Source organism: Rattus norvegicus, chromosome 1 (assembly GCF_021556685.1).
Source record: "Rattus norvegicus strain SHRSP/BbbUtx chromosome 1, alternate assembly SHRSP_T2T, whole genome shotgun sequence".
Classification (NCBI taxonomy): Eukaryota; Metazoa; Chordata; class Mammalia; order Rodentia; family Muridae; genus Rattus; species Rattus norvegicus.
This window is the reverse complement of record NC_141534.1, coordinates 65554555-65579284: the sequence shown is the minus strand read 5'-3', so window position 1 is coordinate 65579284 and position 24730 is coordinate 65554555. Positions and strand designations below refer to the sequence as shown.

Below are 24730 nucleotides of genomic sequence, written 5' to 3'. Positions count from 1 at the left end.
GTGTTAGCCCATGTGAACCTCCCCACCTGTCCTTGTGCAACTCCTCCTTGATCGCCTTTTATAGGAAGATATTTAGGGTCCCTTGCAGGAGGCAGGGAAAATAGCACACAGCTGAGGGTGGTAGACAAAGCTGGGAACACATCAAATATTGAGTTGGTGTGAGGCTCCCTAAGCCATGCTTGGGCAGGTCTGTGCCAGCGATCCCATAAGACCCTTTGATTCTCCCCATGTACACAGCAGGAACCAATTGCCAGGCCTACCCTCTGCCCAGAGCAAAGGGAGATTGGAACTTGGATTCCAACCCTGGCCATTCCTATAATACCTGACCTTGTAACCCTTGCTCCCTTTGGGGCTCAACAGTCCCCCTCAAATGTAGACAGCAATGTCTAGATGGTGTTCACAGCTTTTCTTGCCTGAAACTGTGCTTTGTTTGATACTACAAACCAGGAAGTAGGGACTTAAACTTGAGATCACTGACTCAGGCTAGGGAGGACTCCAGGGCACCTGAGCTCAGCTGCAAAGGCAGAAGCTGAACCACAGTGAGCAGAGGTGGCACATTTTGCTGTTTCTTTCCTTTTCTGCTCTCAGGCCTTTCAGTGAACTCTACAGATGAGGATCTTTCCTCCCAGGCTTAGTGTCTGCAGCCATGAGAGTCCTCTACAGGGGACTCCAAACCCCAGAAGAGTCTTCAGAAGGAAAGCGCTACACACTGCACTGCCCCCAGCACTCTGAGAAACAGAGACCCTTTTTGGGCTTGGGCCAGTCAGTGCTCAATAGTTAGCTTCTGGCTGCACTGGCTGCTCACAAATAACACTGCAGACTGGGTCCTGTGACCTGGCTGTCACAGACTGTGATTGAGAATTCATTTCAACTGTGTCAGCATAGCCACTCTGTTCCTTCTGGCCCGAGGTTGCACAGAGCTCCTTGTCCTCATACATGCCTCTTCCATCACTGGACCTTAATATTTAAAGTGCGCCCTACACTCTGGATGGACTTGGTTTTCTATACATCATGCCAACCTCTGTGTTAGAGGAAGTGTCTGCCTGTGTATGCCTACCCCTTTATGTGCCTAGGTGTCCATGCATACCACTACCCCATGTCCTGTCAGGGGCCATCCTCTGGACAGGTCCTCACGCCTGCATGTCAGACCACCTGTCTTCAATCCCCAACCCCTCCCCACTGCACAGATGCTGAGCTTATGGGCTTTGCTGATGCATCCAACATTGATGGGGGTTTTGGGGATTGAAACTCAATTCCTTAACCTTGGGAGGCAAGTGCTCTGCCTATCCCTGCAGCTTTGTCTCAGGTGTTTGATGATAACCTAGAGCCTTTCTGAGGATTTATGAAATCAGTTTAATCTTGATGGGTCAGGCAAAGAAGTGCAGACCGACAGGAGCCGGATGTAGATCTCTCCTGAGAGACACAGCCAGAATACAGCAAATACAGAGGCGAATGCCAGCAGCAAACCACTGAACTGAGAATAGGTCCCCTATTGAAGGAATCAGAGAAAGAACTGGAAGAGCTTGAAGGGGCTCGAGACCCCAAAAGTACAACAATGCCAAGCAATCAGAGCTTCCAGGGACTAAGCCACTACCTAAAGACTATACATGGACTGACCCTGGACTCTGACCCCATAGGTAGCAATGAATATCCTAGTAAGAGCACCAGTGGAAGGGGAAGCCCTGGGTCCTGCTAAGACTGAACCCCCAGTGAACTAGTCTATGGGGGGAGGGCGGCAATGGGGGGAGGGTTGGGAGGGGAACACCCATGAGGAAGGGGAGGGGGGAGGGGGATGTTTGCCCGGAAACCGGGAAAGGGAATAACACTCGAAATGTATATAAGAAATACTCAAGTTAATAAAAAAAAAAAAAGAAACACAGCTTTGTTTTTTTTTATTTTTTTTAACAGTGTACCATCAGTTTGAGGCTAATCATTCAGAATACAATGAAAAAGTGACACCCTGAGTGTAGACATGACGACTTTGAAGCAGGAGGCATAGAAAACATTCAAAACAGAGAACCGAGGAGAGGTAAACATCTTACAGGCTTTGATTTCTAAAAGCCTTAAATCTCTCCATAGCCCAAGAAGCCAGAGCCTTGAAGCCCTTCCCAACCATGTCATGACAGGTCCTATTGTGACCTAATGAGGAGCGACTGTGAGGCGTCCCAGCTAACAGATGTTAAGCTGTTGCCAGGCCTGGATTTCTTTGAGTGCTTTGAGAGGAGGTGTGGAGTGGAGCCCTCTGCGACTTGTTTGTATCTTGTGAGCTGTGTGTGGTTGCATTGGATTTTACTGTACTGTGTATATGTGTATGTATCAGTGTGTGTAAGAGAGTGTGTGCTGACAGATTTGCCTGTGTGTGAGTGTGTGTACACTTTTGCTTGTGTGTTTGTCAGTATATGTAGGAGTGTGTGAGTATACAGGTTTGTTTGTGTGTATGTTTGTATGTGTGTACCACTTCTTTTGTGTGTGTGTGTGTCCCTGTGTGTGTGTGTGTGTGTGTGTGTGTCTGTGATGTGCATTTTTCCAGGTTTACTTGTGTGTAAGTATGTGTGTGCCTGTTCCTACGTGAGTGTGTTTTGTATGAATCTGGGTGTTTGTCTGTGTGTGTGCCTGTGTGTGTGTGTGTGTGTGTGTGTGTTTGTGTGTGCACGCACGTGCCCATCCCCTTTTGCCCCTTGTATCTATATTACCTGCACCTCAGTGCAAAAGAGTGTAGAGGCTAGAAGTCACCCTGGCTCCTGTTCCTGAGGCAGGTCCTCAACCTCATTTTCAAGACAGGCTCTCTCACTGGCCTGCAGCTGCCCAAGTACCTGTCTTGGCTCTCCAGTGGCTCCCAGGAATTTGATATGCCAACCCAATAATATCAGATTAAAGGCCTACGTAGACTGCTGGCTGCTTATTTATGGATTGATTTTTTTTCTATGTGTTTAAGAGATAGAATTAGGCCATATATTCTCAAGACCACTGGCTATTTCCTTATTGTGGTTTTGTTTTATTTATTTATTTATTTATTTATTTATTTATTTGTTTATTATGGATTGCTGGATTCATTTTGGTGGTGGTTTTTATGTTCTCACATGCTATATTACTGCTTTGATTATTTACGGTTCTGCAGTCGGATGTTTAACTCTATCTCCATTTTCAATGCCCTGCGGTTTCATCCTTTTTCATTATTCCTGTTTCTCTATTTTGAGTACAAGCAATCATTGGCTTAGACTTGATACAAATTTGCCCTTTGTGACACTTTGACTCTTCGACCTTTGTTTAAGGTTTACTATTCACTGATATTTAACTGCCTTATTCCTTGTGGTTGGTTAATTTTAATTTTCAGTATTTTGCTCTGGAGAGTTGTGGATTTTTGTGGATCACTAGGTCCTGAAATTCAATGGAGTTTTCCCTTAAGTGTTGGCTTTTTACATTTGTTTGTTTTGTCTTATACTCAGTCTTTCTCCTCTCATTTCTTTCATCTGACCTTTTTCTTCAAACAATCCATTCACAGTATTGATCAGCTTTGGCTGCCCAATCCTATTGTAGTATGACGATTTTTATTTTCATCATTACGTTTAGTATTTGTGTGCTCTTGGCTTTCTCTTTTGGGGTTGGTTATTTGGGTGGCTTTTACTTATGATTCTTCATATTTCCCCCTGTTCATAATTTTACTCTATTTTTCTAGTCTAGTCTTTTCTTTGTTATTATTTTTTCTTTTTGTTTCATTTGTTTCTTTTAGGTACCACATGTGTAATTTTAGTTCCTGAATTGCTCCATCTTTTTCATTATTTGATTCCATTTGTTTGTTATTTTTAGGTAGCATTAGTACTGATAAAATGCCTACAGAGACTGAGGAGGAGTTACCACCTTCTAGTCCCGATCCCAGTATCTCTCAGGAGGGAACCTCTCATTCCCAATATAAAGTACTGAAGACTATTGGAAAAGGAAGCCATGCCAAGGTCCTCCTGGCCCACCACCAGCTCACAGGAACCCCAGTGGCGGTCAAAGTTCTCCGAAAGAACAAGCAGTGGTTCCGGCCAGCCATGAGAGAAGCAAACATAATGAGAAAGATCAACCACCCCAACATTGTTTCTCTCTTACAAGTCATTGAAAACAAAACTAGAATATACCTCATAATGGAGCTGGTGGAAGGCCAACAACTCTACCAGTACATCAGAGAGTCAGGGCACATAGAGGAGGATGAGGCCCGGCAAATATTTGAACAGATATTGTCAGCAGTGAGCTACTGCCATGGAAAGGGGATTGTTCACCGAGACCTGAAAGTGGACAATATAATGATTGATAAAAACAAAAAGGTCAAAGTCATCGACTTTGGGCTTAGCACCGAAACACAACCTGGACAAATGCTAAACCAGCACTGCGGTGCGTATTCTTTTGGTTCCCCGGAACGCTTCCTTGGACTTCTGTATGGCGGGATGAAGAATGATATGTGGACAATAGGAGAGGTCTTGTATTATATGGTAGTGGGAAAGCTCCCATTTGATTCTGTGATCATCCAAGAATTACAAAAACAAGTTGTTGCAGGGGTGTATCCTGCCCCCTGTGGGGTTTCAGAAGAACTGGAGAACCTCCTTAGTCAATTACTAACAGTAAATCCAATGTATAGACCAACAGCCAGCGAGGTGATGAAACACGCCTGGTTCAAAGAACATGGGAAGGGGTTCACAGTTCCTTGTGAAGAACTGCTTCCCCTCAGGTCAGACCCTGAAATTTTGGGTGCGATGAAATGCATGGGATTTCAAGCCTCTGTAATAAAATACTCCCTAATAAAAAGAAAGTATAATGAGGAAATGGCAACTTATTGCTTCCTACAACAGCAGGCTCTCCCAGGGTATGGCTGCACAGCCCAGGCACAGCAAGTGCGTCCCATTGCAGCCCCATTTCCTAGCCTTGATACTGCTGCTGCTTTTAGATTACAAAGAAAGAGGAGTGGAAGCCTGCCAGTCCTTGGCACCTTGCAGGTGTCATTCTCCCAAGGTCACATATCTCATTATGGCCAGAAGGTTCATACAAAAGGAGGAAGAAGGTCCACTGTGGCTGGTCGTCTCAGGCCACTACCAATAACACCTACACAGGACCACTATCACAAATGTGCCATGAGTGTCCCATACATTCAAACAACAAGCATCTTCAGTGAGAAGAGTAGCAACAAGGAAATAAAAGAAGATAATCTACTCTCCCACAGAGCCCCATTAGAGGATAAGCCCATCTCCAGCAGGGTCCGGCACAGAGGTTTTAAGGGGTGGACCAGGAATATAGCAAATGCCCTGATAAAGCTTTGTTGCTGCTTGCCAAGGAGAAAGAAACCTCGCCTGGGGCAGAACAGAATCTCACCCCAGAAATGAGCCACAGGGAGAGTCCAGATAACAAGCAGCAGGCACAGCCCAGGTACCTTCGTGCTTTGTCCTTTCTAGTTTGCTCTATGCTGGTCCTTCCTCTGTCTCTGGTTTCCATTTTCCCCACAATTCTTACCTTGTATCTTCTCTAAGTTCTTTTATGAGGTTTCCCCAACACCAAGCCTTCTCCCTCTTCTTGATTTCTCCTCTTCCCAGCAGGGACTCAATATGAATTCCCCACTCTACAGAGTTTTCTTGTTGACCCATCCCTTCAGATGGACTCCAGCTCCCCCTTAGGCCAATAGCTCCCACAGGGTGAGGACTAGAGATTCATGGGCTCATGGACTCATCCATGGGCTACTGGTTCTAGCACATGTGGTCATCAATCACAAGTGCTGCAGAACAGAGTCATATGTTTTCAAATGTAACATCCCACTCCATTTAGCCTTAAAATTAATAACAAGGATTGTCACTGAATAAGTATCAACAACCTAGTTTGTTGGTTATTGTTGATGGTCAGAATCCTGCATGCATGCATATTGTTTTGCATACTGATTTTTTCATTCCTAAGACCTAGCAATTGATATATATATATATATATATATATATATATATATATATGTAACATTTCTAAATGATTTCTTTCAAAAATCTTAACTGAGAAGTAGAAGAGAAGATTTGATAAAATAATAAGGCAATCAAAGCTCCAAATGGTAATCTAAGTATTCTACCGCATAAGAGTTTTGCTTAGAATAAATTGACTTTTTTTCTCTCACAGTGCCATCTTGAAATTCTGTCATGTCCTGAGTATAAACAGGAGGTGATTTCAGACACATGGCCAAGGAAAAGACACCAGCAGAAACTACAGCACCAACAGGAGAAAAAGCAATAGCACCAGCAGCATTAGCAGCAGAAGGAGGAGGAGGAGGAGAAAGAGGAGGAAGAGGAGGATTCCCCAACACCAATCTCCTCCCTCCTCTTGATTTCTCCTCTTCCCAGCAGGGACCCAATATGAATGATGAGTTCCCCACTCTACAGAGTTGTCTTGTTGACCCATCCCTTCAGATGGACTCCATCTCCCTCTTAGGCCAATAGCTCCACAGGGTGAGAACTAGAGGGTCATGGGATCATGGACTCTTCCTTGGGCTACTAATCCATAGAGAAACGGGCCTGTAATACCAGACACTCAAGACACACAGTAGGTAGGGGGATCAGAACTTCAAGGCTAGCCTGGTCTACATCATGAGTTTAAGATCAGCTTGGCCAACTTACTGACACCCTTTTCCTAGAGGTGAGGAGGGCTAAGGCTACTAACTCAGTGGTAGAGTACTCGTGGGGAAACAGACTGCTGTCCATTGATACCTCTCCTTCCTTGCTCGGAAATACACAATGGTATTAGAAGAGTCAAAGGTTCCTGGCCTAGCATCCACTATTCTATTTGCTACATCATTAAGGGTGCAGTTTTTGGTATTTTGGTCAGGGATCAAATCTATGAAATAAAACTTAAGCAATACTCTCATTGCTGTCATAGTGGGAGGTGGATGATAAATGCTTGCCCACCTGCATCAGTACAAAGCTGGTTCCTTGGACTCCCTGCAAACACATCACTGCTAACTGTGTGCCTTGTATAGGCTTTTCCAGCACTGTCATAGCTTGAAAACCTTCCCTGCTATGGACCCTTGAGTGGGCATCCTGCCTTTCTCAGTCTCAGAATGGAGCAAAGATCCCCTGCTCACCTCTAGGCTCACAGGTCAGGGACCTCTTCCATCCCATAGTGAACAAGACTGGCACAGCTGCACACACCTTGGAAAAAGAATGTATTGGCAACCCTTAACAAAAAAGATGGTTCTTACTTTCGATTATGGCATTCTATAAAATACGGGTATTTCCTGGTATAATTACACATGTCATTGATTGTGTGTGTGCGTATGTTTTTTGAGGTTGGAGGGGGATAATTCATTTCTCTAAGCCCCTTCCTCAATGCTGGGTGATAAACATTGACTCTCATATAGATTTTAATAATTATACATTTATTTATATATTTTTAAGATTCGTTTATTTTCCCAACTTTTGTAGCTCTTTCTGTGTGTGTGTGTGTGTGTGTGTGTGTGTGTGTGTGTGTGTGTGTGTTTGTGTGTGTGTGTGTGTGTGTGTAATTAGATATAATACTCAGGGTCAGTAATCCTACCCTTGAGCTACCTTATAACTTTTTATGTTTTAAACAGCTTTATTATGATATCTTTGATATATAAAGCTGATATGTGCTAGAGGTGAGCATCTTGATGTTCTTAAAGACATGTTCTTCCTCAGATACAGAACGCGAGCTGGCTAAAATCCTTGCTACTCCTGCAGATTAACCTTGTCATGCACTGAAGCAATGGGGCACATACTAAGCACACTCCCTGAGCTGCTTCCTAGGTTGGTAGCACTGGCTCCATCCCAGGCACAGCTGGAGTGGGCAGCTGTAAGGTTGAGGACCTGCACTCAGGACACTGGGCCCCAGGAGCACCCCACCTGCTGGTCATCCTGTGTACCTCTGAATGTCACTCCTGGGTTCTCACTGCCTGGCACTTAACCATAGACACCACTGTAGAACAGTCTAAGGCCAGAAGGGCAAAAACATTGTTGTTATAAATTTCTACTATGGAAACATCAAATGTTGTGCTTCTTGAACAGTTTTATGAAATGAACCTGGGAGAAACACAAGAAATATGGCCTGAAGTCTCTTCTGCAACTGCCACTCCAGCATAAGCGTCCACAGGCAGTCAGTCTCCTCTGCACTACCGTCCCCCTTGTTTTGCAACTCATGGATCTCCTTGCTTAGCATATGCACAAGGTGCATTTGCTGTTGCTTCTCCAGCTTCTTCCTGACATCTTATTTTTATGGGTCTGGAGACAGACTCCCCAGAGGACAGCACCTCTTTTCTGATAGTTATGAACTGCAGATCCCTGTGCTCAATAGTGGGGGGCTGCTGCAGGGACTACAACACCAGAATGACTGTTTCTTGGGGCCTCTGCAGTGTGGAAGGTTTTCCTGGTTTGGTCGGTGTGGTCAAAGATGAGAAGGAAGCAAGTTCAGGGAATGAGAGTGCATCTGTCGCCCTTTCCTCTCCTTGTCCCTGTGCTTCCTCTCTGCTTCCTTGTCCAGACAGGCCTTCTATATCTCAGACCACCACTGCTGCTCCTCACTCTTTTTACCCAGCCACCTGTGCAGACTGGGATGCTGCCTTGTTTGCAGAAGGAGGGGGGAGTGGCAAATCCACTGAAATGCCACCAATATCTGGTGTAGTGGACCTGTGGTAGAGGAGGTGGTGGAGGGAGGTCTGTTCATATGGGCTGGGAGACAGTCACAGGGGTGGGCAGCACCTCTGCTGGGGTTTCCCAATGGCCAGGACCACTCTTGGTCAGAGTGGAAGCAGGGGCAACTGACTTGGAGGAAGGGTTCAGGTGCTCCTGGCTGCATGTGCTAGATTCCACTGAGGACCTATGGATCCACATATCACTGTCACACTAGAGACCCTTGCCAGCTTCTACTCAGTGGAGCTCAAGTAGGTAAAACTTCCTGAAGCTCTTCCTTGGAAGGGGTAAGAGGCTGAGAAAAGAAAAGAGGAAGCTGTACTACTTCAGGGACTCACCAGAGATATTTGCAAAATTTCATGCATGTTTCTTCCTCACAGAAGAGGTAACAAAAACTGGGGAATGGTTATATAACCAGACCTGACACTGCTTTATGGCTCACTGGCCAAGTAGCCAGCTGTTCCTGTGTCTACAAAGGAATAAAAAGATTTTTTCTATACACTGATGCATGCTGTTTGTGGCATTGTCACTCCTGAAATTTAGCTCCTAACTTCAGGTCTAGGTAGAGGGGTCTGTTCTTGTGAAATGTAAAGAAGTAAACAATCAGATGCTTAAAACTGCATAAAAGGCGTACTTTTTCCTCAGGTATCTGTTTTACAATCTTTTAAAAAGCATTCATGGGGGTTGACACCTCGAAACAAGCTTTGCCATTTCAGGAAAAGTGTGATGGAGGGAAGATTTGTATGGTGGGTTACTGGGAAGACAGGATTGTAAAGGAAATAAATAAATGGTTTTCTAAAAAGCATGTATTTTAAATGCCCTGCTAAAAACTATAATTTTGACACTATGCTTTCAATAAAAAACATTTCACATTTTATTTACTCATTTAAACTAATTCTCATTTTCCCAGATTCATTAATTTAGTATTAATTTACTTGAGTAGCGTAATAAAAATAAAACTGAAAAAATAAAAAGTAAAAATAAAAGCTGAGTCAGGGTCAGAAGAGGATTCACAATACTGCACCTAACAGACTGTGAATATATCTAGTAAACCGTACCATCAGATCTGATCTGTATCATGATCCAGAAGTATTTCTCAGCATCATGCACTCAGTCTCAACTAACTTCTTCCTTGAAAAGCTGAGCAAGAGCTGTGGTAGGAGCTACTACATGGGACTTTTAGGGTCTCACTTTATAAAAATAATTTATGTGTATGAGTGTTTGCCCAGCATGTGTGCACATGAATGCTTGACTGGTGTCCAAAGAACTTAAAAGAAGGTTTCAAATCCCCTGAAATTAGAGTTTTAGGCAGTTGTGAGCTAACACTGGTGTTGTAAAATACTGAACCATCTTTCCAGCCCCAGATTTTGATAACTTTTAGGAGGAGCCATATCTCAATACAGGATTACTATATGTTGGCTAACCTGGCTTGAGTCACTAGCTCTTACCTCTCTGCACCATGGAGGACAATGGCTGGGTAAGACAGGTGGACAGGCAGTGAGAGAGGATGCCTTGATTTGCAACTTCCAGTGTAACCATGGAACTGGTTGTAGTCATGAGTTCTGCTGCCCTAGGAAGAAAATATAAAGAAACAGTGCTCACTGTCATAGAGGAGTCTATGTTCAGAATACTTGTGCTTAGGTTCCTCAGCCTGGTTGCTGTTTGGGGAAATAAACCAGACTTTCAGAAGATTATGTCCTGTCCACATCACTTATGATAATTAATTATAAAACAGGTAAATATATTCTATTCTATAACATAAACATTAAGATATTTAAAGATTTTACAAGCTCTAAGTATATGTGTACATATTTATATAATTATTTAATGAAATGTTCTATACTAATATACATTCTTATGAGTGAACCCAAAATGAGATTCATGTGCTCTAAGAACTAGGGTTATAGTGAATGTGAGTAAACACAAAGAGCTTTTACATCACTTCTTTTTGAATTCAAATTTCAAAATTAAATGCAAACTATCACTTCAGTACACTAAAACTAACCAATTAGTTGACGCGTTTAAGTGACCAATTAGTCATACCTTTCCTGAGAAAGTCCAACCAGACTAAATTCATCCACAATGAGGAGTTGGGCATGGGCACCTAGTTGTCCAACCTGAGCCACCAGAAGGGTGTAGGGAGAAAAGAAAAAAGGCAGGGTCACTGGTTGCTGCCGCTGCGGAGAGCTCATAGGCAGCACCCCACGAGCAAACTTGAGCCTCGGGACCACAGGTAAGACCAACTTTTCTGCTGCAAGAGACCTGCCTGGTGAACTCAGGACACAGAGAGGCAAAAATTCCTCTAGGACTGGGCACTTCCGGGGTTTACCGGGAGTCCCAAACCCGCGGATCCCGGCCCGCAGCAGCTCTCTGCTCCCAAACCCCGTGGGAGAGAGACCTCACTGCCTGGTCAGGTGGGCACACCTGAGGCTGCAGAGCAGAAGAGACCACCAACACTGCTCACCCTTGCCCACATCCCTGGCCCAATAGGAAACTGTTTAAGGCCTCTGGGTTCCCGCAGAGGAGGGCCCAGGTGCAGCACGACCGCTGCGTCTGAGACACGACCAGAACCTGAAGGGACAGACGGGATAAACAGTTCTCTGCACCCAAATCCCGTGGGAGGGAGAGCTAAACCTTCATAGAGGCAGACATTCCTGGGAAACCAGAAGAGACTGCACTCTGCACATATCTCTGACGCCAGAGGAAAACACCAAACTCCATCTGGAACCGTGGTGCACGGAAGCTCCCGGAAAGGGCAGCGCAGATCTTCCTGGTTGCTGCCGCCGCAGAGAGCTCATAAGCAACACCCCACGAGCAAACTTGAGCCCCAGGACCACAGGTAAAACCAACTTTTCTGCTGCAAGTGACCTGCCTGGTGAACTCCAGACAGAGGCCCACAGGAACAGCTGAAGACCTATAGATAGGAAAAACTACACGCCCGAAGGCAGAACACTCTGTCCCCATAACTGGCTGAAAGAAAACAGGAAAACAGGTCTACAGCACTCCTGACACACAGGCTTATAGGACAGTCTAGCTACTGTCAGAAATAGCAGAACAAAGTAACACTAGAGATAATCTGATGGCGAGAGGCAAGCACAGGAACCCAAGCAACAGAAACCAAGACTACATGGCACCATCGGAGCCCAATTCTCCCATCAAAACAAACATGGAATATCCAAACACACCAGAAAAGCAAGATCTAGTTTCAAAATCATATTTGATCATGATGCTGGAGGACTTCAAGAAAGACGTGAAGAACTCCCTTAGAGAAACACAGGAAAACATTAATAAACAAGTAGAAGCCTACAGAGAGGAATCGCAAAAATCCCTGAAAGAATTCCAGGAAAACATAAATAAACAAGTAGAAACCCATAGAGAGGAGTCACAAAAATCCCTGAAAGAATTCTAGGAAAACACAATCAATCAGTTGAAGGAATTAAAAATGGAAATAGACGCAATCAAGAAACAACACATGGAAACAACCCTGGATATAGAAAACCAAAAGAAGAGACAAGGAGCTGTAGATACGAGCTTCACCAACAGAATACAAGAGATGGAAGAGAGAATCTCAGGAGCAGAAGATTCCATAGAAATCATTGACTCAACTGTCAAAGATAATGTAAAGCGGAAAAAGCTACTGGTCCAAAACATTGGTCCAGGACTCAATGAGAAGATCAAACCTAAGGACAATAGGTATAGAAGAGAGTGAAGACTCCCAGCACAAAGGACCAGTAAATATCTTCAACAAAATCATAGAAGAAAACTTCCCTAACCTAAACAAAGAGATACCCATAGGCATACAAGAAGCCTACAGAACTCCAAATGGATTGGACCAGAAAAGAAACACCTCCCGTCACATAATAGTCAAAACACCAAACGCACAAAATAAAGAAAGAATATTAAAAGCAGTAAGGGAAAAAGGTCAAGTAACATATAAAGGCAGACCTATCAGAATCACACCAGACTTTTCACCAGAAACTATGAAAGCCAGAAGATCCTGGACAGATGTCATACAGACCCTAAGAGAACACAAATGTCAGCCCAGGTTACTGTATCCTGCAAAACTCCCACTTAACATAGATGGAGAAACCAAGATATTCCAGGACAAAAACAAATTTACACAATATCTTTCTACAAATCCAGCACTACAAAGGATAAGAAATGGTAAAGCCCAATGTAAGGAGGCAAGCTATACCCTAGAAGAAGCAAGAAACTAATCGTCTTGGCAACAAAACAAAGAGAAGAATAGCACAAAAACATAACCTCATATCCAAATATAAATATAACAGGAAGCAATAATCACTAGTCACTAATATCTCTCAACATCAGTGGCCTCAACTCCCCAATAAAAAGGCATAGATTAACAAACTGGATACGCAACGAGGACCTTGCATTCTGCTGCCTACAGGAAACACACCTCAGAGACAAAGACAGACACTACCTCAGAGTGAAAGGCTGGAAAACAACTTTCCAAGCAAATGGTCAGAAGAAGCAAGCTGGCGTAGCCATTCTAATATCACATACAATCAATTTTCAACTAAAAGTCATCAAAAAAGATAAGGAAGTACACTTCATATTCATCAAAGGAAAAATCCACCAAGATGAACTCTCAATCCTAAATATCTGGGCCCCAAATACAAGGGCACCTACATACGTAAAAGAAACCTTACTAAAGCTCAAAACACACATTGCACCTCACACAATAATAGGAGATTTCAACACCCCCACTCTCATCAATGGACAGATCATGGAAACAGAAATTAAACAGAGACGTAGACAGACTAAGAGAAGTCATGAGCCAAATGGACTTAACAGATATTTATAGAACATTCTATCCTAAAGCAAAAGGATATACCTTCTTCTCAGCTCCTCATGGCACTTCCTCCAAAACTGACCATATAATTGGTCAAAAAACGGGCCTCAAGAGGTACAGAAAGATAGAAATAATACCATGCGTGCTATCGGACCACCACGGCCTAAAACTGGTCTTCAATAACAATAAGGGAAGAATGCCCACATATACGTGGAAATTGAACAATGTTCTACTCAATGATAACCTGGTCAAGGAAGAAATAAAGAAAGAAATTAAAGACTTTTTAGAATTTAATGAAAATGAAGGTACAACATACCCAAACTTATGGGACACAATGAAACCTGTGCTATAGAGGAAACTCATAGTGCTGAGTGCCTGCAGAAAGAAACAGGAAAGAGCATATGTCAGCAGCTTGACAGCACACCTAAAAGCTCTAGAACAAAAAGATGCAAATACACCCAGGAGGAGTAGAAGGCAGGAAATAATCAAGCTCAGAGCTGAAATCAACCAAATAGAAACAAAAAGGACCATAGAAAGAATCATCAGAACCAAAAGTTGGTTCTTTGAGAAAATCAGCAAGATAGATAAACCCTTAGCCAGACTAACGAGAGGACACAGAGAGTGTGTCCAAATTAACAAAATCAGAAATGAAAAGGGAGACATAACTACAGATTCAGAGGAAATTCTAAAAATCATCAGATCTTATTATAAAAGCCTATATTCAACAAAACTTGAAAATCTGCAGGAAATGGACAATTTCCTAGACAGATACAAGGTACCGAAGTTAAATCAGGAACAGATAAACCAGTTAAACTACCCCATAACGCCTAAGGAAATAGAAGCAGTCATTAAAGGTCTCCCAACCAAAAAGAGCCCAGGTCCAGATGGGTTTAGTGCAGAATTCTGTCAGACTTTCATAGAAGACCTCATACCAATATTATCCAAACTATTCCACAAAATTGAAACAGATGGATCACTACCGAATTCCTTCTATGAATCCACAATTACTCTTATACCTAAACCACACAAAGTCCCAACAAAGAAAGAGAACTTCAGACCAATTTCCCTTATGAATATCGACGCAAAAATACTCAATAAAATTCTGGCAAACCGAATCCAAGAGCACATTAAAACAATCATCCACCATGATCAAGTAGGCTTCATCCCAGGCATGCAGGGATGGTTTAATATACGGAAAACCATCAACGTGATCCATTATATAAACAAACTGAAAGAACAAAACCACATGATCATTTCATTAGATGCTGAGAAAGCATTTGACAAAATTCAACACCCCTTCATGATAAAAGTCCTGGAAAGAGTAGGAATTCAAGGCCCATACCTAAACATAGTAAAAGCCATATACAGCAAACCAGTTGCTAACATTAAACTAAATGGAGAGAAACTTGAAGCAATCCCACTAAAATCAGGGACTAGACAAGGCTGCCCACTCTCTCCCTATTTATTCAATATAGTTCTTGAAGTTCTAGCCAGAGCAATCAGACAACAAAAGGAGGTCAAGGGGAAACAGGTCGGAAAAGAAGAAGTCAAAATATCACTATTTGCAGATGATATGATAGTATATTTAAGTGATCCCAAAAGTTCCACCAGAGAACTACTAAAGCTGATAAACAACTTCAGCAAAGTGGCTGGGTATAAAATTAACTCAAATAAATCAGTAGCCTTCCTCTACACAAAAGAGAAACAAGCTGAGAAAGAAATTAGGGAAACACCACACTTCTTAATAGACCCAAATAACAAAGTACCTCGGTGTGACTTTAACCAAGCAAGTAAAAGATTTGTACAATAAGAACTTCAAGACTCTGAAGAAAGAAATTGAAGAAGACCACAGAAGATGGAAAGATCTCCCATGCTCACGGATTGGCAGGATTAATATAGTAAAAATTGCCATTTTACCAAAAGCGATCTACAGATTCAATGCAAACCCCATCAAAATACCAATACAATTCTTCAAAGAGTTAGACAGAACAATTTGCAAATTCATCTGGAATAACAAAAAACCCAGGATAGCTAAAGCTATCCTCAACAATAAAAGGACTTCAGGGGGAATCACTATCCCTGAACTCAAGCAGTATTACAGAGCAATAGTGATAAAAACTGCATGGTATTGGTACAGAGACAGACAGATACACCAATGGAACAGATTTGAAGACCCAGAAAAAAACCCACACACCTATGGGCACTTGATTTTTGACAAGGGAGCCAAAACCGTCAAATGGAAAAAAGATAGCATTTCCAGCAAATGGTGCTGGTTCAACTGGAGGTCAACATGTAGAAGAATGCAGATCGATCCATGCGTATCACCCTGTACAAAGCTTAAGTCCAAGTGGATCAAGGACCTCCATATCAAACCAGACACACTCAAACTAATAGAAGAAAAACTAGGGAAGCATCTGGAACACATGGGCACTGGAAAAAATTTCCTGAACAAAACACCAATGGCTTATGTTCTAAGATCAAGAATCGACAAATGGGATCTCATAAAACTGCAAAGCTTCTGTAAGGCAAAGGACACTGTGGTTAGGACAAAACGGCAACCAACAGATTGGGAAAAGATCTTTACCATTCCTACAACAGATAGAGGCCTTATATCCAAAATATACAAAGAACTCAAGAAATTAGACCGCAGGGAGACAAATAACCCTATTAAAAATGGGGTTCAGAGCTAAACAAAGAATTCACAGTTGAGGAATGCCGAATGGCTGAGAAACACCTAAAGAAATGTTCAACATTTTAGTCATAAGGGAAATGCAAATCAAAACAACCCCGAGATTTCACCTCACACCAGTGAGAATGGCTAAGATCAAAATCTCAGGTGACAGCAGATGCTGGCGAGGATGTGGAGAAAGAGGAACACTCCTCCATTGTTGGTGGGATTGCAGACTGGTAAAACCATTCTGGAAATCAGTCTGGAGGTTCCTCAGAAAATTGGACATTGAACTGCCTGAGGATCCAGCTATACCTCTCTTGGGCATATACCCCAAAAATGCCCCAACATATAAAAAAGACACGTGCTCCACTATGTTCATCGCAGCCTTTATTTATAATAGCCAGAAGCTGGAAAGAACCCAGATGCCCTTCAACAGAGGAATGGATACAGAAAATGTGGTACATCTACACAATGGAATATCACTCAGCTATCAAAAACAATGACTTTATGAAATTCGTAGGCAAATGGTTGGAACTGGAAAATATCATCCTGAGTGAGGTAACCCAATCACAGAAAAACACACATGGTATGCACTCACTGATAAGTGGCTATTAGCCCAAATGCTTGAATTACCCTAGATGCCTAGAACAAATGAAACTCAAGACAGATGATCAAAATGTGAATGCTTCACTCCTTCTTTAAAGGGGAACAAGAATACACTTGACAGGGAATAGAGAGACAAAGATTAAAACAGACACAGAAGGAACACCCATTCAGAGCCTGCCCCACATGTGGCCCATACATATACAGCCATCCAATTAGACAAGATGGATGAAGCAAAGAAGTGCAGACTGACAGGAGCCGGATGTAGATCGCTCCTGAGAGACACAGCCAGAATACAGCAAACACAGAGCCGAATGCCAGCAGCAAACCACTGAACTGAGTATAGGACCCCCGTTGAAGGAATCAGAGAAAGAATTGGAATAGCTTTAAGTGGCTCTAGACCCCATATGAACAACAATGCCAAGCAACTAGAGCTTCCAGGGACTAAGCCACTACCTAAATACTATACATGGACTGACCCTGGACTCTGACCTCATAGGTAGCAATGAATATCCTAGTAAGAGCACCAGTGGAAGGGGAAGCCCTGGGTCCTGCTAAGACTGAACGCCCAGTGAAGTAGATTGTTGGGGGAGGGTGGCAATGTGGGGAGGATGGGGAGGGGAACACCAATAAAGAAGGGGAGGAGGGAGGGGGATGTTTGCCCGGAAACCGGGAAAGGGAATAACACTCGAAATGTAAATAAGGAATACTCAAGTTAATAAAAAAAAAACAGTGGGGAAAAAAGGCAGCATCAATGCACAGCAGCATTCCTCACACCACACAGTCAGTGCACAGCAGCATCCCTCACACCACACAGTCAGTACACAGCAGCATTCCTCACACCACACAGTCAGTGCACAGCAGCATTCCTCACACCACACAGTCAGTGCACAGCAGCATTCCTCACACCACACAGTCAGTGCACAGCAGCATTCCTCACACCACACAGTCAGTGCACAGCAGCATTCCTCACACCACACAGTCAGTGCACAGCAGCATTCCTCACACCATATTCAATGAACTGCAGTTTTCTTCACACCACACAGCATCCACAGCCATGAGCATCTGCACACTTTTTCACAAAGCTCGAGTGCAGAATGCCCTTCACTGATTCCTTTAAAACAAATACTGGCCACATCTGCAACACTGCCTTGGACAACGACTTAACATACATTTCCAGTTTATACCGGCCAGCACCCTATGCAAAAACAAGGTCAGAACAGCACAATGTAATCACACAGCAGGAAATGAGCAAAATCCTACCCACATATACCCTGGAATCTTGACTAGTTAGTAAAATTTCTATTTTATGGTTCCAAACTTCTAAGAAAAATACTCCTGTAAAATGGACAATTGGGTCAGAAAATGCCTATGGACTTGGAATACTCAAAATGATTATTTATAAAGTCTAAAACAGCTACAAATCTAAAGGAATGAGAAACATAACAAGTGACCAGCCCTTACCCACATCAGGACAGAAAACCAGCTTGGTACTAAATAATCCAGCATCTGCCTTCTCTATCTTCCATTTAAACATAATTTATAAATTTTAAAACAAGAAATTAACTTCTTGGAGGAAGCAGTTAACAGCATTTTGTAAGGAACTATTATCCAGAAAGTACTCTACTGGAATTCATACCCTGGAGCTGAACAGTCAAATGCACTTACAATAGCATTCTATGGAAAGCTAATGAAATGTTTGAGAAAAAACTTAGGTATGGTATATAATTTCAGGATCATCAATATTCTGCTTAGAGATCATAATATAACAACAAAAGAGTTTTGGATCACATAGGGAAATATTATACAATGCAGTCATGTGCATGAAGCCTTACCCGGACATTACTGGAATTAGCACAACATTATGTGTATACTTTTGTACTAACAATAAAAATAACTTACCATAATAACTGTGAGATAGTATATCATATAATAATGTATCATAAAAAGTGACTTCAAGAAATGAAGAAAAATTTCTAAAGAAGGAATCAAGAAGATGTTATTTTATATGCACACCATCTGTATTTCCACCCAGTAGTTAACATTTTAGTTTACCTTTTTCATTGGTGAGACTGGTCCATTTTCTCCCCTGCAGTAGGGAGTAGGGACAAGGCAGCAGTCATCAAGTATGCAGTGTGTTACTGTTTCATAGGCATACAACCTGTGTTTTATTTACATATATATATATGGATGTATGTAATAAAATTATGAATAAAATAATAAATTACATTGTACATTAGTATATAAATAGAAATTATATATTATAAAAGAGAATTGTCTTATATAGGGTTCTTTAGAGTCACAGAACTTATGGGTAATCTCTGTACAGAGAGACAATTTGTTGATGACTTGCAGTCTGTAGTCCAACTCCCCAACCATGATCAGCAGCAGGTATGAATGGGAGTCCAAGGATCTAGCAGTGGCTCAGTCCCACAAGGCAGGCAGACAGGCAGGTGAAAAAGAGAGACTCTTCCTTCTTCCAATGTCCTCATGTAAATCCCCAGCAGAAGGTGTGTCCCAGGTTAAAGGTGCATACAACCACAGCTGGATCTGGGACTTGCTTTGTCCCAGGTGACCTTGAACTCAGAGACCTCCTTGCCTTAAGCTCCTGAGATTCCTAGCCACTTTGCCTCATGATCTCCATGCCAAGATGCAGTTCAGAAACTTGTATCTCCCAGCCTCAACATCAGGATCAAAGGTGAGCTTTACAATTCTGGGTTGTAGTTCATTCCACTTATAGTCAAGTTCACAACCAGGAATAGCCACTACGAGTATATACGATGTGTCATTATACATGCACAATATATATACATATATATATATACATATAAATTTGAAAACACCACAACATTTTATTAGTATATATTAACCGAGTAAAATGACAGATGTGGCATTTGTCTGCACATCATGCATGAGTGGGAGAAGAAATTATAAGCCCTTGCATCAAATGAGGAGCTGCAGTTAACAGCAGCTGATAGAAATTCATTCTTCCTTGGGGGAAGGCCATTGGTACGACTCCCATTGAACAGCTGTACACACAGTATGCAAGCCTGACCAGGTCTAACAGGGCTTAATGAGATACAAAAAATGTGTTTATGTGTATTTCTGTACACACACACACACACACACACACACACACACACACACACACACACAGAGGGGTGGTTTAGTGGTGCTGACTTTTAACCCAGGATCTGATTCAGGTGGACCTCTGTGAGTTCTAGACTAATCTGATTTACACAGCCAGTCCCAAACTAACCAGGGCTATAGAGTCAAAAGGGGGATTCTGAGAGGAATCTTTTAGAATTTGGAGGAGAGAAGTTAGGGTTGATAAGACCATATTTTACTGTATAGATGTATGGAAATTTAAATAAGTGAGAAAATAATGAAGTAACTGAGAGGAAAAAAGTACACTCAATAATGGCAACTTTTTGAACTGACTTTTGTCCAGTTACTTGGCAAAGCAGAAATAAATATGCCTTTAACTGATTTCATCTATGGCAATGCCACTTTCCTTGAGTCAAAACACTTAACATAGATGATTGGAAATGACCTTGAAATCACAGTTACCCTCAGCATCCATGGGCTACATTGAAAATTTATAGTTCTGATTAGAAGCTGGAAGATATTTCATAACTTTGTATTATCCACTGCGGATTATTTTATAGATCTATAGAATTCCACAACTCAGCTGTTAATTCATTCAATTCTCCCAGTAAACATCCATGATACAGGAATGATGCCCCAATCTCTTTGAACAGGTGCTCTGGTGCAGAGTTTGCCTGAGATAGCCCAACAGCTGCATCCTCTCTTGTCTCCTTCTAGAGAGCTTCATGACTCTGCTGAACAGAATATAAAGTTGGTTATTTGTTTGGATTTTACTTGGGATTTTTGTTTTTAGCCTTTTCCCTGATATCTTTCCATGATATATATTCTATTTTTCTAACTTTGATTTTAGTTCATTTCAAGCACATTATGCTACATGCAATTTTAAAATAACCCAGCACTAAGTCTGGCTAAACACAGGCATCAGAGTTTCACGCAGCCTGCATGGCTACTTCTATGCACTTGTTACTCTGCATCCTAAGGCTCGATTGCTAAGCCGATTGTGAACCAGTTTAACATAAAATACCTTGACTACTGAAGATGAAATTGCTCTTTGTTTGAGCATGTGAAAAGATAGTCTTTTTATGAGCCAAATTTAATAATAACCAATCCTAAGTCTTTGCTCATGCCTTGTGAAGGATGGCATAAGGAATCTTTACCTTTCTTGTTTGGTTCTCTAGAATTTTCTAGTTCTTCAGGGTGGCTCCCTCTGCCCTTTCTGATCCAGAGAACTCTGGAAGGAGTCCAGGGCCTAATTACTTTTCCTATAAGCAGAAACATAAGGTCTTTCTCCCAAACTAGCATGTCCTTTAGCCAGTAACCAGAAAGATTTTTAGCTTGACATCTTTCCCAGAAAAATAGTAAAATAACCAGAAAATTCAAAATCACACACATTTTGAAAATTAAATTCTCAACAAAGTAACTAAACCAAACAAGCACAGTAGAAACCTTTCTTTCCGGCCTTTTCTAATCTGCCAGGCCAGGATATTGAACCCACTTTTGAGAGAACAGGAGCATCCTGTGAGACACTGAGACTTTCCTAGAGGATTTTATCCTCATCCAATCTCTGTTGTCTGCTTTGCAGGTTGTAGTTTTTCTGTTAGTTCAGCTTCTCCCTGCACAGCAGGAGCTCCCAGATAATCTGGGCCCATTTTCCCTGAGTTAGCTCTGAACCTCAGGAGGAATTCCCCAGGTGACTGAGGCCAAAATTGTGTCCTCTTCTATCCAATTAAACCAAATTAGCAACAACTAAACCAAACTTTATTAAAAGCAGGCACCCTTTACTTTCCCTCTCTGCCTGGAGCCATTCATTATACTGATTCTTTTTACAGGAGGAGAACTCAGAGCCTGATTTGGGTCTGTCTATCCCTGTGTTTAGATTCCCATGTGCTGGAGTCCCTTGACTCATCTCTGCTCATTCAGGAATCTAATTCTCTCATCCCTAGGACAAGAATCCTAACTCCCTAGTGGATTGTTGACTACCACACTCGACGTCATCTATTGCATGTAGTTTTAAATTAAACCCATGCTAATTCATTCTATGCTCTGGTATCAGTGGTTAGGTTCACCCTACATGGCTAGTTCTATGCAGCCATCTTGTCTTGGTTCCTGCTGTTAGTCTGCTACTTTAACCAAACAAATTTTAACTGAAGTGCCTGGAGTGCTGTTGCATTTCTCATCCCACCCACACCCTCTGGCTGGCCTGCAGAAGGCTGGGTAAAGTTCCTCTCACAGGACTTGCCTTAGTCATTTGAAATGAAAATACCAGAGGTTTATACTAACCAGATTTACATGGGTAAATCTCCAAACCAAAAACGCCCATGCAAGGAACAGAAAACTCAATAATATAACGACAAAATGTGCGATTAGATTGGACAAATACACCTCTACACCACTCTATTGCCCATTATGAAATCTCTAGCTACTTGTGGCTCCTCCAGGCCACAGGGGTCTGCTCCTTTTTCAACCTCTTCCTCCTCCATCTACTTCTTGCCCACATCCTCCATCTCTATTTTTCTTTCTCTCCCTTTTCCAATGCATTCTGCTCTACCTTTTCCTTCCATTGTCCAATCAGAGGAAGTAACCTTTATTTGGCTAATTACTATTTCACCTGACATCATCTGAATATGTGATCTATTGCACTACAGGTCCACCCTGTTGGGAAAGCAAAAATACAAAGAGCAATCCACAAGACATTTTGCTCATTTTGAGTTAACACATATAGTAATTTCACTACATCTTTTTCATCATTTTTATTCTATTCTTATTAAGTTATTTCTAGGGAATATTTGTAGTTTTTAACTACAATGCTTACACATAGTAAGGAGGAGTTACAACACCCTAGACCTGAGCAGAATCTCTGAGGAGGTATACTTCCACTGTCAATACAAAGACTTAAGGACCATGGGACACAGGAGCAACGCCAAGGTCCCAATACCACACCATCAGCTCCCTGGCAGCCCCATGACCATCAAACTGCTTCTAAAGATGCAATGGTGCCAGCCACTCATGACCAAGGCAGAGACAATGATGATGGTCGACCACCTGAACAGCATCTTATTTCCCCAAGTAAGAGCTCATTGAAGGACAACAGTTTTATGAAAACACCAGAAAATGGGGGTAAGGTAGAGGAGGATAAAGTCAGGCAAATATTTAGGCAAATTAGAGCAACTGTGAGCTAATGCCATGAGCATGGTATAGTACACAGGGAACTCAAACCATATAAGATTATGTTGGACATAAATGGATAAGTTAAAATCGTAGAATTTCTTTCGCCTTAGAACACAAGTTGAACCAGGGCAATGCTGAACTGGCTCTGTGGTGCTTTGTCTTTTGGAACTCCTCAACTCTTGCCCAGCAAACTTTATGATAGTCCACAAAATGACATTTGGACCTTAGTTTTACATGGTACTTATTAAGTTAAGATCTTTACTCTGTATTCATACTAGATTTGAAAAGACTTGTTGTGGCAATTGTATTCTGCCACCTGTTGGGTGTTAGAAGAGATGGATAACCTGCTTAGCCTCTTAATGATACTCAACATGAAATATAGGATGACAGTCACTGATGTGATGATGTACCGCTGGTTAAAGGAAGACCGGAAGGCTTTCTCAAATCCCTATGAGGACTGAGCTCCATCACACAGGACCCTGTAATTGTGGACGACATGGAACACATTGAGTCCAGAGCCTAAGATATTACAATGTATAATCAACCCATGGGATCATGTTGCTTACTGTCCTGGCAAGTTCTCCAGGTGCAAGGCTGAACAACAGAGGCTCACACATTGAGTTCAGTTATTCCCTACCCTTGATGATAATGATTCATTCCCTTTGGGCTCAAGGAAAAGTGGAAGCTACCCCACCCTAAGCACACTGGTCTCATCATCCTCCAATGGCTTTCTGTTTCCCTGCGGCCATAAACTGGTCCATGATTAGGCATAAGAGCCCCTGGTGCTGCCCTTCTCTCTTCAGGCCACTCCAGATGACACCCACACTGGAGAAACATGCATCCATGCCTCCAGTGTCGCCTAAATACACTAAATAATCAGCCTCACTGAGAAGAACAATGGCAATAAGAACACAGAAGCCAATCTACTCTCCTGGTATGCCTCAGTAGGGAGAAAGTCTGTCCTCAGCTAGTGCCAGCCCAGAGGTTATAGGGACAGACCAAGCAAAAGTGGTGTTCCTGACACAATGAGGTCCATTGTCAATGGAGGTCCTGGGACAGTGGATGTGCTTCAACAGTTGAGGTCCTCAGAATATAGAGTAGAAGCTATGGAGGTCCCAGGACAGGGGAAGTGCCATATCAATGGTGCTTCGACAACTGTGGAGGTGCTGCAACAGTCGAGTTCCTTCAAATTGGAAGACTTGTGACAGTGGAGTGGCTGAGTTTTTGGAGGTACTGCAAGAGTGGAGGTACTGTGACAGTTGAGGTGCTTCATCAGTTGAGGTCCTGTAACAGTGGAGTTCCTAAGACATTTCAGGTCCTTTGACAGTGGAGTAGCAGCTGGGACAGTGGATATGCTGCTACAGTGGAGGTCTTGAAAAACTTCAATTGATGCACGAGTCAGGATCTTTGACCTAGGAGGTGATGGGACAGTACAGGTGTAGGAGAGCCAGTAGAGGTGTGGCGACAATAGAAATGCTATAATAGTGAAAGCCTTGCAGCACTAGAGGTCCTGTGATAGTGGAAGTGCTTCGACAGTAGACGTACTGTGACAGAGGAGGTCCTGCCAATTCTAGTTTCAGAGGAAATAGATGTCCTGAAAAGTGGAGGTCGTTCAATAGTGGGCTTCGTGTGACAGTTGAGGTGTTACCACAGTGAAAGTCCAACATCAGTGGGTGGACATGCTGTGCCAGTTGAGGTAATGGAACTTGGATTTCCTGAGTT

General features: G+C 42.4%; 1 pseudogene across 1 annotated transcript; it reads left to right on the top strand.

Moving 5' to 3' along the window:
• Positions 1–2214: 2214 nt before the first annotated feature.
• Positions 2215–6866, top strand: LOC148007167 (sperm motility kinase Y pseudogene; annotated as a pseudogene). The gene is made up of 3 exons (XR_015646226.1): positions 2215–2225; positions 3808–5400; positions 6127–6866. The product of XR_015646226.1 is annotated as a sperm motility kinase Y pseudogene (transcript).
• The last annotated feature ends 17864 nt before the right edge of the window (positions 6867–24730 follow it).